The following is a 19,181-nucleotide window of genomic DNA, read 5'->3' as shown; positions in this document are numbered from 1 at the left end:
GTTGATGTTGAATCACATCTAACACAGTGCTTAGTTTAGTTGCAGGTCATGTGCCTCCAATGCAATAATAGTTAAAACTATTTACTATGAGTAAGATGAGTAACTAGGGATGCACATCCCAAAATAAGCTTCGTACCATTACAGATCATACAGTCATATCTTGGAGAGTGTTGTCCATGAGGTGACAGTGAATTGTGACCTGTCCAACACTTTGGGTGCAAGACACTGACAAAATGTGCTTAAAGGTAGAAGAAATAAGTGGGGATGTGCAGCTCACAGTAACCTTTGTGGTACCTCAAATGATGCACCCAAATGTTGAGGAGAGTATGGCCCATGAGAAGCCATACAATCATGTCTGACCCAATGCAGGGTAGGTGCACATGATGCTGACAGGTGTGTGTGCCCCAGCCAATATTAAGACAAGATTTCTATAAATGAATAATGAACTGGGGGTAAACTTTGGACCACCCCAAATTTTATCTCTAAGAATGAATTCATATATATAGGCAATTGTTGCAACAATCAATGGAGTTAGGGCTATCCAATATCAAACTGAAGGGCAGATTATTTAAGACCTCACTGCCACTGTATTCCCAAGTGTAACACTTTCCTTTTCTAACTTAAGAGTAAATGGCATCCATAAACTTATATGGAAGAAACAAAAGGGGTGAATGTAGGGTTGTGGTTGACTATTTAAAGTGGTATATTACTGCTTTCAACGCCTGGTGCAGATGAAGCCAAGGCCACTCTGCAGTTTGACAAAATGTTGGGAATTATATACCATAGATTCCGGCGTATAAGACAACTTTTTAACCCCGGAAAATCCTCTAAAAAGTCGGGGGTCGACTTATACGCTGGGTATGGGCTCGCTGGGCAGTGGCAGTGGGCGGTGGGCTCCGCGCCAGGAGAAAGCTGCCCAGCGATGCTAAGCCGGTTTCGCTGGGCAGCTGCCTCCCGGCGCGGAGCCCGCCGCCCACTGCTGCTGCCCAGCAAAGCTGCCACGTATAAGACTGGGCGTATAAGTCGACCCCCCAAATTGGCATCTGCCAATTTAGGGGGTCGTCTTATACGCCCAGTCGCCTAATACGCCAGAATCTACGGTACTTTATGAGTGTTAAAATATTTATTTGTGGTATTACAACTTACAACAGTTCTGCTATCGTATCCAATACTGATGATCACACACACACACACACACAGCCAAATATATAAAAAGTATAAATTTTGCTTCTCCGCCTCTTTGTGTACATATGCTGCAGTTAATGTCCAAAGTTAAATGAATATTGATGCTGACAATTCTAGACACGTTTTGTAAATGTCTAAAGAAAGATAGATCTAGATACTAGATATATGCACACATTTAGGAGACTGTCAATTTGGACATTTAGGGGATTAATTTGGAATTGAGCTATTGAACATTTGGCTTAATATATTAATTGCAGCTTTATCACTTAAGTAACCAGGCATTTGGACTGAATCCGTCTTAAGAAATGTTTTCATTGTCCACAGTGCAACACTGGGAGACAATGCCGTATAACATGGACACACAAGAGTAAGCACTGAGATCTGGGCAAACCTGAGTGTGTTAATCCAAACAAGAAGGGTGTTCACAGATGGCTCAGGGTGAGATTTGGCAGGGTGGTGCTAATGACACTTTTACATGGGAATATCTGGATGGAAAACATTCCACTCTTCATTTTTACCTCTGAGTTAACAAAGTTTGAACAGAGCTCTTGCTATCACTGGAACAATGCTGCATTGTGGACCTTCTATTTGTAAACAATAAGCAGAATTATATCTCTATTTTACATATGCAATGTTAAGGGCTCAGTGTGTGTTACAGATCTTACTTTTACAGCCAGGATTCTGTTCTGCTTCACTACGGATGACAGGAAAACACCCAAGGTAATTAGTTTGTCACCTCTTTATCACTAATGACTTTCTGAGGTTGAGAACCTCTTATTACAGGAGATTCCACGGTCTTGAAAACTTGAAGACAGAACAAGTCCACAGGATTATTTTTTTTAATGTGATGTAGTCAATCTGCGTTGACTCATCCAATACATATTAGCTAGGTGTTGAGTTGGACTTCTGAATATTTAGCATAGGATGAGCTGCAATATGGACACACACTCGGGGCTGCTACAAACATGTCAAAATTCCAACAGAGAAAGCTCTTCTGTGTAGGAAATAGCATTACTGCGTGAACTGAACATTAGTGTGATTGCATAAAGCAGTTCACCGCTGGGAAATAAAATGTTACTGAAATTATGGGGAATGGGGCCTGATGTAACTGTTATCATAGATTCATTTCACAACTAGTGACTCTGCATATATCTAGAATGCTGGTCAGGTAGATAATTTCTCTGGGAATAATCTCTGATGGGTGCAACTGCTAAGTGTCCTCCAAAATACTTTTGCACATTGAAAAGTTTAATACTGCAATCACTACTAATTGCACCAGCAGTACCATCAGCCAAGAAAAAGAGAAATAACACTGTTAAGAAAAGCAATTCAAACAGCCCTATTTATTTATTTATTTATTTATTTATATTTATACCCCGCCCTCCCCAGCCAAGGCCGGGCTCAGAGCGGCTTACAAACAATAATAAAAACAAGAAGAATGATTACAACTTAAAAACAAAAATAAAATACAACATTAAAATAATGGAACATTAAAATATTAAAATGTAGCCTCATCGCAGGAGAAGGAAAAGAAAAAAAAAGAGAGAGAGGGAGGGAGGGAATAAAATTGGCTCCAAGCCAAAGGCCCAAGCCAAAGGCCAGGCAGAACAACTCTGTCTTACAGGCCCTGCGGAAAGAAATCAGATCCTGCAGGGCCCTGGTCTCATGAGGCAGAGCGTTCCACCAGGCCGGAGCCAGAGTTGAAAAGGCCCTGGCTCTGGTTGAAGTCAATCTAACTTCCTTAGGGCCTGGGACCACAAGGGTGTTGCTATTTATGGACCTTGAGGCTCTCCGTGAGGCATACCGGGAGAGGCGGTCCCGTAGGTACGAGGGTCCTAGGCCGTGAAGGGCTTTAAAGGTCAAAAGCAGCACCTTAAATCTGACCCTGTACTCCACCGGGAGCCAGTGCAGCTTGAAAAGCACTGGGTGAATATGCTCCCATGGCAGAGACCCCGTGAGGAGCCTCGCTGCAGCATTCTGTACCCGCTGGAGTTTCCGGGACAGCTTCAAGGGCAGCCCTGCATAGAGCGAATTACAGTAGTCAAGCCTGGAGATGACCGTCGCATGGATCACTGAGGCCAAGTCAGGGCGGGAAAGGTAAGGGACCAACTGCTTGATGCGGCGAAGGTGGAAAAACGTCGCCTTGGCTGTTGCTGTAACCTGCGCCTCCATGGAAAGGGAGGCGTCAAGGATTACACCCAAGCTCTTAACGGAAGGCAATGGCACTAATTGGGCCCCCGCAAGAGAAGGGAGTTGGTCCCTCATCCCCATGCCATCCCGACCTAGCCATAGGACCTCTGTCTTTGAAGGATTTAGTTTCAATCGGCTCCCACGAAACCATCTAGCCACAGCTTCCAAGCATCTGGTCAGTGTGTTCAGGGTCGAGTCGGTGTGGCCATCCATCAGCAGATAGAGCTGAGTGTCATCAGCATATTGGTGACAGCCCAGCCCAAAGCTCCGGATAATCTGGGCAAGGGGGCGCATAAAGATGTTAAAAAGCATCGGGGAGAGAATTGCGCCCTGCGGCACTCCACATACCAAGGAGTGGCGCGACGACATTTCCCTCCCTAGTGCCACCCTCTGTCCCCGACCAGAGATAAAAGAGCACAACCAGTTACGGGCTATGCCCTGTATCCCCACGTCTGCGAGGCGGTGGTCCAGAAGATCATGATCGACCATGTCAAAGGCTGCTGACAAATCTAAAAGGATCAGCAGTCCTGACCCGCCTCGATCCAGTTGTCTACGGAGATCATCTGTTAGGGCAACCAGAGACGTCTCTGTCCCAAAACCAGGACGGAAACTGGACTGAAATGGATCTAATGCCGATGTTTCCTCCAGAAACCTACCAAGCTGTTCAGCAACCGCTCTCTCAATTACCTTACCCAGGTATGGAAGATTTGAAACTGGGCGGTAATTGGATAGGTCTAAGGGATCTAATGAAGTTTTTTTTTAAGAGTAGACACACCACTGCTTCCTTCAGTTCCCCTGGGAATGTCCCCGTGTCAAGGGACAAATTGATAATTTCAACCAGGGGGGTCCGCACAACACCTGGACACTCCCTAATCAGCCAAGACGGGCACGGATCGAGGAGGCAGGTGGTGGGCCTACCAACTTGGAGGAATCTATCCACATCAGTAGGGAGTATCCGATCGAAATGGTCCAACACTGGACCTGAAGTCAGTCGAGGGGCCTCCAGTTCAGTCACTGTATCTAAATTGGCAGGGAGGTCACGGCGGAGCAACAGGACTTTCTCCGCAAAAAAACTCGCGAATGCCTCACAGCTGTGGGTCGAATTTGTGCTTAAATTTGGTTGTCCTCCTAAGGACGTTATTGACCTAATTATTCTAAAAAGTTGTGCCGGGCGAGAGCTAGCGGATGCAATGGAAGCTGCAAAGTAAGATTTCTTAGCAGCTTTCATAGCCGACTCATAGGCTTTCATAAGCGTCCTATAAGATGTTCTTGAGGCTCCGTCACGAGTCCGTCGCCATACTCGCTCTAGCCGTCTGAGATCCCACTTCATTTTCCGGAGCTCCTCAGTAAACCAAGGGGCCCGGTTTCAACGGGGTCGCAGAGGGCGCTTAGGCGCGATCTCATCAATGGCTGCCAAGAGCCGGTTATTCCAGTCCTCAACAAGGTCAACTAATGAGTCGCCAGGAGGAGCAGGGTTCCGCAAGGCTTGTCGGAATCTATCAGGATCCATCAGTTTTCGCGGACGAGCCCAAATAGGTTCGCCACCCGAGCCGGGGAGGAACGGGAAGTCAATCTTGGCTTTCAGGGCGTAGTGATCAGACCATGGCACTTCCACAGCAGGGAGCATGATCACATCTATGCCAGCCCCAAAGATCAGATCCAGCGTGTGGCCTGCTTGATGAGTGGGGCCCAAAACAACCTGGGAGAGCCCTAGTGTTGCCATGGAAGTCACTAGGTCCAGAGGCTGTGAGGAGGGAGCGGCATCGGCATGGACGTTGAAGTCTCCCAAAACCAGTAGGTTTGGGAACTCCAAGGCCCAGCCCGCCACCACCTCCAGCAGGTCTGACAGGGTTGCTGCAGGTGTGCTGGGTGGTCGGTACACCAGCTAGACAGCCAAACTCTCCTTGGTGCCCCACATGAGACCAACACATTCAATGCCGGAGATCGTCGGTGATGGCAGAGCTCTGAAAGAGCAATCCTCCCGGAATAACAACGCTACTCCTCCCCCCCGACCCACAGTCCGCGATTGATGGAGGACAGAGAAACCTGGGGGTGTTATCTCATGTAGGGAGACTACTTCGCCTTCCCGTACCCAGGTCTCCGTCACGCAAGCCAGGTCAATCCCCTGCGAGACAAAAAAGTCATGCATGGTGGCGGTTTTGTTGCCTATGGACCTGGCATTGCACAGCACCAATGACGGAGGTGTGTAATCCTTGCTCTCCCTACCCTCATCCCTTGGGATGGGGCGTAGATTGGAAGGGGTTCGAGGATCACTGCATCTCGAAACCCTTCGCCGATAGAGATATCTAGCCCCACCGCCATTCCTCCCTAGCCCTTCAATTATGGAAATCCCAGATCCCATACTAGCCTCCCCAATAGATGGGTAACACCCCTCAATAACAAGTCATCCTTGGGCCAGGACTCATGGGTCAAAATGGTATGGGAAAGAGGTGGAGGTCTGATAGGGTAAGTATCCCTAGAAGATAAAACCCAACCAACCGCACCCCAAGCGGGGGGGACAGTCCCATGGTGTTTCATTAACATTCATCAGCCAAGAAAAAGAGAAATAACACTGTTAAGAAAAGCAATTCAAACAGCCCAATTTAGTAATCATCTCAATAGTAGTTTTTATCATTTTTGGTGTTTCAATCCAATGGTAGGACTTCATATTTAGACTGCAGTTCTATGAACACTTCTTTAAGAAAAAAACCTTTTGGAATTTAATGCAAGGTACTTCTGAGTATATGTCTATGATGGGCTGCATATTTCTGAGTACTGAGGAACTGTGAACATCATTCAGATGAACAAAACAATGTGGTTATTCCAACTGTAAACAAGGAAATAATTTTTTTAATCAAAATATACTGATTTTCTATTTTGATATGAGGAAGGGTTTTGGATTATCAATTGAAAGTAATGAATCCTTTTAGAAGAAACACTACTACTAATAAAAAAAAATTCTCAGCAAGCTAATTTTACTATATAAAAAAGGTAAAGGGACCCCTGACCATTAGGTCCAGTTGTGACCGACTCTGGGGTTGCAGCGCTCATCTCGCTTTATTGGCCAAGGGAGCCAGCATACAGCTTCCAGGTCATGTGGCCAGCATGACTAAGCCGCTTCTGGCGAACCAGAGCAGCGCACGGAAACGCCGTTTACCTTCCCGCCGGAGCGGTACCTATTTATCTACTTGCACTTGGACGTGCTTTCAAACTGATAGGTTGGCAGGAGCAGGGACCAAGCAACGGGAGCTCACCCCGTTGCGGGGATTCAAACCGTCGACCTTCTGATCGGCAAGTCCTACGCTCTGTGGTTTAACCCACAGCGCCACCTGTGTCCCAATTTTACTGTATAAGCAGAAGGAAAATGTTCGTACTGAAAAAATGAGTTCTATCATACTGTTGTTCCATTAGCAAAACTATTTTTTAAAGGGCTTGTTAGCTCCGAAACAAATCTCATGTGTATGTTCATTTATGACATTTTAGAAAATGTAATTATGCAATGCTACAATCCCATACATGCAGAATTTAGTAAGAATGTCACAGCGTATGCCCATGAATGTCCATTCAGAAGTAAGGAAACCTGCCTGCCAGTTCTGATCTTCTTTGCTTACATCCTACTAACATTTGAAATGGGTTTGGCTGGGATGCAGGAAAAGACATCTTCCGTGGCCATGCCCACACCTTGGAACACCCAGTCAATGGAGGCCCATGTCACTTCTCAGATGGCCCTTCTGCCCCTCTGCAAAGACATTTATTTTCCAGCAGGCATTTGGCCTGTCAAGGTGTTAATTTTAATCTCCCTGATTTGTTAACTGGAAGTGTTTTATTGGCTTCCCCTTTTTCACATTTATTTCATTTTATTTGTCTAATGACCTTCTGTCCTTCCAGAAAATTTCTCGTGAGGCAGCAAAGATTAATATGTGAGTTAAACCATCACATAGGGTAACATCTAGGGTGCCTATCTGCTAGCACAACATACTTGTGCTATGTGCAACAAGGAGCTCCCCATCCTCTCTGCTTATAGCTTTCTGTATACTTCCAAAATCTGCTTTGGGGTGGTGGGGGTGGTGGACCCTCTAAAGAAAATGGGGGGGGGGAGTTGCAGGATGCTGCAGGGGGAAGAAAGGGAGGGAAAGTTTCCCTGTGCCAATGACATCTGCTTGTACAATGTGGATATCTCCCATAATAATAAAACACAGAAAACCAGTACAAAATGCCTATAAGAAGAAAATCAAGTACCAACAAAAAACACCCAAGTAGGCAGCTCCAAGATTACAAAGATATAGCTAACCCAAACATGTTGATAATAAGATTGCAAGCTGCCTTGAGCATGTCTTTTTAATGGATAAATATGCTTGTAAAAGAAAATATAGCCCTGCTGAGTTCAGTGGGATGTACTCTGGCTGTAAGTGAGTTAAGATGGCAGCATCAATTTGAGAGGCAGTGTGAGTCAAAACAGGTTCCCACCTCTTAAGCAGTACCACTTCAGCTCACTAAAAATTAACACCTCTCTCTTAACTCTGAACAAACAAGGAGCTTCCTTCATTGCAGACAAACCTTTCAGAATACAACTGAAAATGGCAGCTGAGCTCTCCTTCCATTGTCCTCCAATTCAATGACTATGAAACATTTCTAACCAGGCAGTGTTGATTGCACTGCTTATTTGGGAAAACTGTGTTCTGCCTCTTATCACTACAAAAAGTACTTTTTGTATTTTCTTATGGTGGAATCTTATAAATGATGATGATGATGATGATATCTTAGTAATTGAACTAATAGGTCACATAATTTAAGGCAGTTTCCATGCATCAAAAATATACAGATTTAAAAACCAATAAAACAAGTACTGTACTGTAGATAACAGACCATTAAAAACAAACTAACTAGGGTAGACAAGACAAAAAATGAAACACACAGAGGAGACCAGTAATTATAAAGCATCCACACCCACACCCACACCCACACCCACACACACCCACACACCCACACACACACCCTAAAGCAGCCAGCAAAATTGTCATGGCAGGCTGCCAGGAAAATCAGAGCATTGATGTCTGGGCCAGATGACAAAAGTCCATTCACCACATGGAAAAGCTCTGTGCACACTTTCTTCACTGCTATCATTGCCACATAATAGGTGCAATAATGCATGTTCGGTCAGATTTGCACTACCTACCCTTTTCCCCGTTTCATCGCATGCAGGTCACTAAAGGACCAAGGTGACCTACACACTCCACAGCTTTGGCAAAGGAGGATGGAGGTGCGCATGTGTGTTGTGTGTGCAAACTTTTTGCTTAACTGGAATGTAGTATGCTGTGCAAAGGGTCACATCCCTTGCTCCATGCTCTTTTCTGACTTGTTAAGGTATTGGGTACAATCCTAGTCATCAATTCTAGTCCCAAACCATCAGCAGATTCTACCCCGATAGAAGAGTCTTGGTGGAAGTCTTTGTCCAGAAGCCATAGAGCTTCTAGCGGTAGCTTTAGGATAGCCACCTCTGTAGATCAGCATATTGGGGGGCCATAATCCTTGGCATGACTCTGAAATGGTCTCAGCCCTCTGGCAGGAGGCTGGAACAGATACACATCCAATGCCCGAGCCAAAGTTCTACCTATGTATGTTTGTAATCAATAAAGTTGTGGCCATTTTTAATGTAGATCATTGTCTGTTTGAGTTCATCTCATCACCCCTTAATTTAACCACTGCCAGGGTGAGGGTGACACTGTGACTGGGACCACAAAGAGTCACATCCCTTGCTCCATGCTCTTTTGTGACTTGTCATACTCACTTTTGCCTCCAGCTCCACAGCTCTCGAAAATTGCCCACAATAGTATGCTGCGCTTGGGCTGGAAAGAGTTACTCCTCTGCCCCACCCCTCTAAGCCATGAAGAGATTAAAAATGCTAAAGTGAAATGTTTATGTGGAAGTTTATCACAAAGGCACAAAGGAACTTATATAATTCATTTCTACCTCTATTTCAAATCGGAACCAGTAAATGTGGTGAAGGTCCTGTGTGAGTGTCTGGAGGCAGTTGGAAGATGGATGGCAGCTAATGGATTGAGGTTGAATCCTGACAAGACAGAAGTACTGTTTTAGGGGGACGGGGGTGGGTGGGGGTGGAGGATTTCCTGGTCCTGAATGGGGCAACTGTGCCTCTGAAGGACCAGGTGTGCAACCTGGGAGTCATTTTGGACTCACAGCTGTCCATGGAGGCACAGGTCAATTCTGTGTCCAGGGCAGCTGTCTACCAGCTCCATCTGGTACGCAGGCTGAGACCCTACATGCCCACAGACTGTCTCGCCAGAGTGGTGCATGCTCTAGTTATCTCTCACTTGGACTACTGCAATGCGCTCTACGTGGGGCTACCTTTGAAGGTGACCCAGAAACTACAACTAATCCAGAATGCGGCAGCTAGACTGGTGACTGGGAGTGGCCACCAAGACCACAAAAAACCGGTCTTGAAAGACCTACACTGGCTCCCAGTACGTTTCCAAGCACAATTCAAAGTGTTGGTGCTGACCTTTAAAGCCCTAAATGGCCTTGGCCCAGTATACCTGAAGGAGCGTCTCCACACCCATCATTCAACCCAGACACTGAGGTCCAGAACTGAGGGCCTTCTGGCAGTTCCCTCATTGTGAGAAGCAAAGCTACAGGGAACCAGGCAGAGGGCCTTCTTGGTAGTGGTGCCCGCCCTGTGGAACGCCCTCCCATCAGATGTCAAAGAAATAAACAACTATATGACATTTAAAAAACATCTGAAGGCAGCGCTGTTTAGGGAAGTTTTTAATGACTGATGTTTTAATGTATTTTAATCTTTTGTTGGAAGCCACCCAGAGTGGCTGGGGAAATAAATAAATAAATAAATTATTATTATTATTATTATTATTATTATTATTATTATTATTATTATTATTTTGTAAGGGGGGGGGAGACTCACTTCCATCAGTATGTCATTCCAATATTGCTACCATTTTGTTGACCAAGAATAACACGGTTCCTTGGCGGGGTGGGAGTGGGGGGTGGAGAATAGATAAAGATATGTCACTTTGTTAATTAGGCATGGTAGGCATGATGCGGTTCTGCATCAATATGCTAACTGGTTAGAAGCATACATCAGAATCACCACCACCATACCACTGTCGACCCTTCTCAACTAGATATTTTCAAGACAATGTGGCTTTTGCTGTCATTAAACAATGGATTAGGCCTATAATTCTGCAGCCACTGAAACTGATTAAACTTAGGCAGAGTCAGTTGCAATCTTAACGTACAAATAATTGTGCAGTTGGGTAATCTTAGGCTCTGGACTTAATAGTCTTATGGAGGGCTGTGTGGTATTTCACTTATTTCAAAGTGCAGAAACTAATTCCTGCTGCATTTGGGGATTCTAATTTTTGTCTGAGTGAGCCAGAATCACTTCTAAGTCCTGCCTGGGCAGGCAGCACTGACTGCAGTCATAAGCATAGTTTCTTGGAAGTATGTGCCAACACAGCTTATTTTTGAAGAAACTTGTTTAAGATCAGAATATTCATTTGGTCCAGCTTTTGTTCACCCCTTTCCTACTCTTTATATTTTACAATCCTGTCATCTGTTTGACAATTGTATCAAACTTTTGTGGGCAGCATATCCCCAGAAGATTAGCAAAATTGTGACTAGTAAACCTTATTGTTGCAACCAAAATAACTCTGACTTGCTATAGGAAAAAAGCATTTTCTTCCTACAATGAAAAAGTGCCTGCTAAAAGTTCTGGAAGTAACAGACATGGACAAGCTGATATGTATGGTTCATCCGATAAATGGACTGATAGATTGGACTTAACTTTCTTACTTAGTATTAAAATCAAAATACATTGTCAACCAGATTGGAGTTCTTTGGGCAACATCCACATCTTCTACAGTGGTACCTCAGGTTAAGTACTTAATTCGTTCCGGAGGTCCGTTCTTAACCAGAAACTGTTCTTAACCTGAAGCATCACTTTAGCTAATGGGGCCTCCTGCTGCTGCTGTGCCGCCGGAGCACGATTTCTGTTCTCATCCTGAAGCAAAGTTCTTAACCCGAGGTAATACTTCTGGGTTAGCGGAGTCTGTAACCTGAAGCGTATGTAACCTGAAGCGTATGTAACCCAAGGTACCACTGTATTTGTGTGATGAAACTTTCCTCTCCTCTCCTCTCCCTTGCAGTCCCCCCCCTTAAAATCTGTTCCAGAGGGTCCCCCAACCCTCTGAAACAGATTTTGGGAGGCTGAGGGCCTACAGAGGGAGAAAGAAGCAATCCATTCCACTGGTGGATGGACAGCTTTGGGTTTCCCCCTTTGTATTTATGAAAATATCTCTTTGTTGTGTGCTGCCCTCCCCTTTTAGCATTAACTTCTGCTAAAATACCTCAGGACTCTTGCTTGCCTGCTTTTGGTCTAAACCTCTAGTGGAGTTATAGGGCCTCTACTTGGTGATTCCAGCTACCTGGTGTGCATATAAAATGCAGAACAACTCATTTATATTTCCCACCCCAATATAATTATTTAGCATGATTTACTAAATATTCACTTTGAATGCTGAGCAAAAATAAGAAGCCTTCTTTGGTTCTCATGAGCTCACCAAGAGCAACTGCAACGAGCCCAAGTTGAGCTACATGCTGAATATATACGTTTCACAGGCATTGTTAAAATGCTCAGCTTTCTAGAAACTTGAGCAGAAATCTCAATATTCTTAATGTCTTCCCTACTTGCCTATGACAATTTTATTACATTATACATTATCCCATTCAAGATTTCCCCTCACAGTACTTTGGTGAAAGGAATAACACTAAGAGATTGTTAGGTTTATACATTAAGCTCATACAAAACACAATGGATCTTTCCTATCCATATTTAATTGTGCAAGAGAGAAATGATACATTAATAAGGAAGAAATAAACAAAAAATAATACCTATATTTCTTAGTTGAATAATTTTCCTGATGCTTAGCAATAAGTTGATTCTGATGACAACATTGTGGTAATATTTTCCTATTTAATCAGTGAATGACTAGAAAATCTGTAATTGTTACTGTCAAGGGAGGGATTCTGGTTAGTGGGCCCTTATTATCTGTCCAACTAAGAACAGAGGAGCCCTTCAATGGCAGCTATACAGTTACGGATAAAGGACTAAGAAGAAGAAGAAGAGGAGTTTGGATTTGATATCCCGCCTTTCACTCCCTTTTAAGGAGTCTCAAAGCGGCTAACATTCTCCTTTCCCTTCCTCCCCCACAACAAACACTATGTGAGGTGAGTGGGGCTGAGAGACTTCAGAGAAGTGTGACTGGCCCAAGGTCACCCAGCAGCTGCATGTGGAGGAGCGGGGAAGCGAACCCGGTTCACCAGATTACGAGACTTCCGCTCTTAACCACTACACCACACTGGCTCACCACTAAGGGCCGTGGCTCAATGGTAGGGCATCTATTTGCATGCTAAAAGTCCCTGGTTCAATCCTTGGCATCTCTAGGTAGGGCTTGGAGAGACTTGTATCCTGAAACCCTGGAAAGCAGTTGCTAGTCAGTGTAGACAATGCTGAATTAGATGGACCTTTGTTTTCTGAGTTGACACACCTCTGATTCTCTGGCAAAGTAATGGAACACCGAGTAGTTTGGATCCCCAAAAGAGTGAAGCTACACAAATAGCCTCCACTTCATTTACTAGCATACTATCTAGAATAAGGTTACCAGATGTCCCCATTTCCCGGGGACAGTCCCTGGATTTACAAATCAGTTCCCATACAAAATCCATTGAAGTTGAAAAGTGTCCCTGGATTCATTGAAAAAAATCTGGTAACCTTAATCTAGAAATGTGTGTGTAGCTTCTCAAGCTTTAACTACAGACTCATAGTCTCTTCCTGTTCTTTCATATCAACAATCTAGTTTTTAACCAGATTGTACATAAAGCCTCCTGCACTCTTAAATCAACACTTCTATCCAGGGTAGGTCACCATTTAATTAAGGCCTCTAAAAAAAATAAATATTCTCAGTGCTGGGGATATTGTGCTATTAATTATACACACTGGGTTCATGTTTAGTTTTTCCCACTAGTATTATATAACGTCTTCAAGACTGCTGGGTTCCTTAATGGGAGAGAGATTATACATGACTGCTTTCTTACGCTGAAAATGGGCTAACCCCACGTCCTGCAGGATTACAACATTCAAATTTTGTTAATTTAATTAAAAGGACAGTGTTAGGTACTTTAGGACCCAAGTGCAGACTTTGTTAATGTAGTACCATCATTTAATCAATCTGATTACATCATTTTCTAACAACTGGGCAACTGAGACTGTATGCATTGTTATGGGGTTAGGGTTGGACTAGATGTCCTCTTTGGATCTCAAATAGGCTTGTGATTCTTGACTGTAATATTGGAGCCGGGGTGGTTAATAGAACCAGAAAGACCAGAAGACAATATCTTTATCATTCTGGCAAATGGCCAAGCATCCTCCTTTTGTTAGGGATATTGGGGGCCTTTAACAAAGGCCAGAGACTGTTAGGGAAGGGGGCATGTCTTTCTCTCTTCTCTTAAGGAATATTGTGGTCCAGGTATCTGTGTGAAGAAAATGAAGACAGAGTTCAGACTGACAGCAAGACAGACTAGGGGGTTGAGGAAGCACTGAGCTTTGGGGATATTTCTTAGGGTGTTTAAGCCAATATTACCAAATGCCAATAACCCACCAGTGAGCTCAATCAGTGGAAACAAAAACCAGAAGGTAGTATCCAGCATCTTAGCACAGTAGACCCACTGAAATGAAAGGACCTAAATTAGTCATTGCGATGGGTCTGCTCTGAGTAGGACTTGCATTGAATACAACCCAGTCTAGACACTGAACTCCTGAAATCTCTCACCACTCAAAGAATTGGTGTGAATGCATTACAGTATGATCATAATACTGGTAAAACAAGCAACAGCCATTTCTGGACCGCAATGGCCGGGCCACTGTCATCCTTGCACTGGTAACCTCCAGGGAGAATTACTTCAGTGTGCTCAGTATAGGACACAAAAAGGGAATCCTTTGGTCTGCAGTGCTCCTCAAGACAGGGGTCAGCAGGGATGGTGAAAAAAAGCCTAAGCCCACACAATACAACCGTATACAACCAGAATATTGGGGGAAGGTGTCAAAGTGGCCTTGACATGCGACTTGACTGCTGCCAGGCAGGAAAAGTTTAGGCCTTTAAATGCTATTCTGCAACTAAAATTATTCATACAGCCAAAGAGGGATTCATTATAGTTTATGGATGGACTCTATATAGTATAGTTACAGATAGGTAGCCGTGTTGGTCTGCCATAGTCAAAACAAAACAAATTCCTTCCAGTAGCACCTTAAAGACCAACTAAGTCAGTTCTTGGTATGAGCTTTCGTGTGCATGCACACTTCTTCAGATACACATGGACTTCCATTTCATGCGGCTCAATGTGGTGCCTTCCATAGTTCCAGTTACAGATAGGTAGCCGTGTTGGTCTGCCATAGTCAAAACAAAACAAATTCCTTCCAGTAGCACCTTAAAGACCAACTAAGTCAGTTCTTGGTATGAGCTTTCGTGTGCATGCACACTTCTTCAGATACACACTTCTGAAGAAGTGTGCATGCACACGAAAGCTCATACCAAGAACTGACTTAGTTGGTCTTTAAGGTGCTACTGGAAGGAATTTGTTTTGTCTATATAGTATATACATTGACCTCAATCTGGCTCTGTGTGTAGTGGCAACCTTGCATGTGCAGAGCTGATGTTTTCAGAATGCAAACCATAGGAAACCCCCTGGGACATTGCCAGATACTGCTGGGTGCAAGCACAATATCCTGTTTGAGATGCACAAGGAGTGCCCAGGAAGCTCAATCGGAGTCCAAGCAGGACCATGGTCAGCTCAGTGTGGAGCTGGGTAGATGCAGGCTAGCTAGACACACATTAACCAAGAATTTGTAGATTGTACTCCAGCAAAATATGGAATTGAGTGAGACATACGTCAGGGGGAGACAATGTAGTGATGCCCAGATGCTGGGCGTCATTCTCCATCAGCCCCAGCCAGCATGGCCAGAGGTCAAGGCTGATGGGAGCTGTAGTATGTCAAAACAAATTCAATACCTTACTATGCAAATACAGTAATCGCAATACACAAAGCACAACAGGCTGAATAATAACTGTAAACTGTATTGTTTCTTCTTGTAAGTTCTTGTATAACACAATCCTTGGGGGAAGCCATGACTGTTTAAAATGGTATTGTACTCCATTGTATGGTGTGAATGTGGCCTATGTTTCTTGCTGCTTTTTATGACTAAATAATCTGAGTATTAGAAATGATATATAAAAGGAGGGCACAATGGATGTAATATTAATTATATAGAAAGTTTGTCAAATACCAGTTTGCAACTCCACCTCACCCTTTCTGCTTCTTTTGGCAATTAGGAGGCAAATGTATCAATGTGACATGAAAAGGATTAACTGATAAAAGGTGCAGCTGCAGGTCAAACAAAAACCACCAGAGCACTGAATGATACGAGAATCAAATGGCTTCTGATATCTGATATGCACCAGCCATCCTAAGCATCAATGGACAATTTATTCCAGGGAAATATATCGGTGGCATTGCCCAACTGTCACTGACTCAGCCATTTAAATTTTTCCTGATATTGAAATAATCCATCCCAATAAATCTAGTTAAATTGTTTTAGATAAGGGCTGCAAATTAATGACTATTGTCTAGTGAGTTTCCAAAAGCAATAGCCTTGATGATGAGATAAATGCTGCTATGCCTCTCCAGAGGAAGGAGCAGGAATATATAGGCTCAGTTTGACTGGCATTACAACCGTAATGAATAATAGCTATGGCTCTGTGGGGAAACTGGAAGACAGACTGAATACGAGACACAGCAAATGCATGACAGCGCCATCCAACTGTGTGTAGTTTAATAGCGGAACTCATTGGCATTTTCTGAGGGGAACAAAAAGCCACAACCCCCTCTCCTTTACCAAACATACATGTAGGGAACACAGGTGATTAACTGGAGAAACAAAAAGATATCTCATTCTCCAGTGGGTTTTTAAAAAAGAAAATATTGCTATTTCTGATATCATTTTGAGCATGAGCAGTTCTTTTTTTTTGGGGGGGGGGGGACTAGGGAGAACAACCACTGCTGAAAGCTCTACAAAGGGGTTGGGAAACCATCTTTGTTCATCCTGATTCCTGGGGGCTGTATTTCCTTCCGGGCAAACTTCTGAGGGTCACATGTCAATGGCAGATGGGGCCAGAGTCAAAAGTAGAAGAGCCACAAATATAATTTTTACCTATGTATCTTAGGCTAGTTGCTACAGATACTCATACACCCCTCTCTATCTTGCATCCAGGCAAGCAAGAGTCATTATCAGAGTTCAAGGATGCATTCTCCCCCTCATGAAATTAGATATGCCCAATAGAATATGTTGTGGCATGTGCTTGGTTGAGGCGCATGTGTGGTGCCCGCAACAGTTTCTCCTGTACGCAAGCTCTCCACTACGGATTGCAGATTGCAGCAAGGTTTAGGAGGAAGAGAGGCAGAGTATTGAGACTGTTAGAGGAAGCGAAGGCAGGGTGGGGTGGGGTGGAGGACAGCCTAGGAAAAGGGGCTGAGGAAGTGAGTAACCCAAAAGCAGCCTTCTCTGCTCTGGTGCCCTCCAGGTGGCCCCCCAGCTCCCACCAGTCCCAGCCAGTATGGCCACTGGTGGTCAGGGAAGATGGAAGTAGTTGTTCAAAAACATCAGGAGGCCAGAAGGTTGGGGGAGGCAAGCTCAAAGGAACATAGAGGAAACTAGAGGGAGAAAATACCTTGTAGTCTAGTTGGCCTCTCAGCAGTTGTTCTGGGGGGGGGGGAATAACAGCAAGCAACACTTTGTATTTGGGAAGATGCCAGCACAAATACATTATATAGTGTAATAGTATATAAGGAGACATGAAGTAGATAATGTAGAACAAACAACATGCTGCAAAGGGGAATACGGCTTCAGATTTATGGTAACTATGGTATTTCTGATACATATAACTGCACCTTAGATCTGAAAGGTAATGCAGTGGACTTAATGCGTACTACACACTCCATTTGATATTTTCAGCGCCATTATCAAAAAGGATGTAATTTCTCTAATGGATATTTGGCGCCATCTATAGACTGATAACGAAACAGTATCCCTTTGCTGTAAATTATATGCAGCCATTGTGACTTTTAGAAATCATGTGCCAAACTGTATCAAAACGTTAGGGTTGTATCTACCTACATTCTACTCAGAGTAGACCCGCTGAAATTTACAGACTGAAGTTAGTCATGTCCACGAATTCCAGTGTGTCTACCCTGAGTAGCCTAGCACTGGATTACGATTACAACCCATAACCAGGCTAGAAAGGGCCCCTGAACTCTGATAATGTTTCTTGCTTGTCTGTATGGGAAAAAAGAGAGGAATGTGTGAGTAAATTAACATTTGTTGCTCTACACAATTTTGCTTCTGGCCCTGCCCACCATTGGCATGTGGTTTCTAGAATATGACCCTTGGGGTGAAAAGGGTTCCCAACCCCTTGTGTGCTGGAATGCAGCCTAATATATATATATATTGCAGGGCTGACATTTTGAAGAACTGTGGATTTTAGGCTGTGACTGTGTTACCTGCTAATACTATACACGCATAGGATTGCACTGAGGAGAATTTAGGCACTCCCATGCTGTCACAATTGATATATACACCAATAGACAGATAGACAAAGATAGAGATATAGAGATATAGAGATATAGAGATATAGAGATATAGAGATATAGATATAGATACGGATACAGATGATACAGATACAGATGATATAGATATAGATATAGATATAGATATAGATATAGATATAGATATAGATATAGATATAGATATAGATACAGGTGAGATATAGATATAGATATAGATATAGATATAGATATAGATATAGATATAGATATAGATATAGATATAGATATAAAGATATAGATAGATATATGAGAGGGATGTCTTGGCTGTCAATAAAAATCCCAAGATTAACTTGTCCAGAGTATTTCAAAGGGAAGAAATATGATAAGAAATCCCATTATCTGAAACACAATTAGCCACATTTAATTTCTAAACAGCCCTTCATCCGAGAATCACAGGGTGGTTTACAATATAAAAACACCAAATTACATACCATAGTAACAAACAATACCTTACCACACACAGTTTAAACAGCCACAGATTGTTGAATTAACCAAAGGCCTGGCAGAAGAGGAATGTTTCTGCTTGGTGCCTAAAGATATGCAACGAAGGCACCAGGTGAGCTTCCTTGGGGAGAGCATTCCACAAGTGGGGAGCCACCATAACAAAAGCAATTGCCATTTGTTTTAGTATCTTAAATTATTCAAAGTACTTTATATAAAGAACCAGGGTGACCTACCTCACAGGGTTGTTATGAGGATTAAATAGGTAGGTAGAGAACCATATGTGCCACCCTTGGTCTGCCTGGAGGAAAGGTGGGATATAAATGTGATAGATAAATAGATGCATCATCTCAGTAACCCGTAGAACAACCCCATAAAGCAGATGATATTTATTATATGTGGAACCTATAATAAAATGTTGCACTTCTGCCTATTCAGGGTCTACTTGGTCATTCCCTCCTGTTAGAACATTCCATTCCACTCCTCTTCCCTTTCTAGTGTTCCATTTTTCTTTTCAAACTCTCATTCTACATTGTGTAGCTGCTGAGCATGCTAAATCTTCTATTGGCTGGGCTTTTTTTGGTGGTGGGGTAGAGTTCCATCTTCACACCTTGGAG

This window comes from Podarcis erhardii, assembly GCF_964252035.2.
Source record: "Podarcis erhardii genome assembly, chromosome: 3".
In the NCBI taxonomy this organism is placed as follows: Eukaryota; Metazoa; Chordata; class Lepidosauria; order Squamata; family Lacertidae; genus Podarcis; species Podarcis erhardii.
This window is presented reverse-complemented; position numbering follows the sequence as displayed.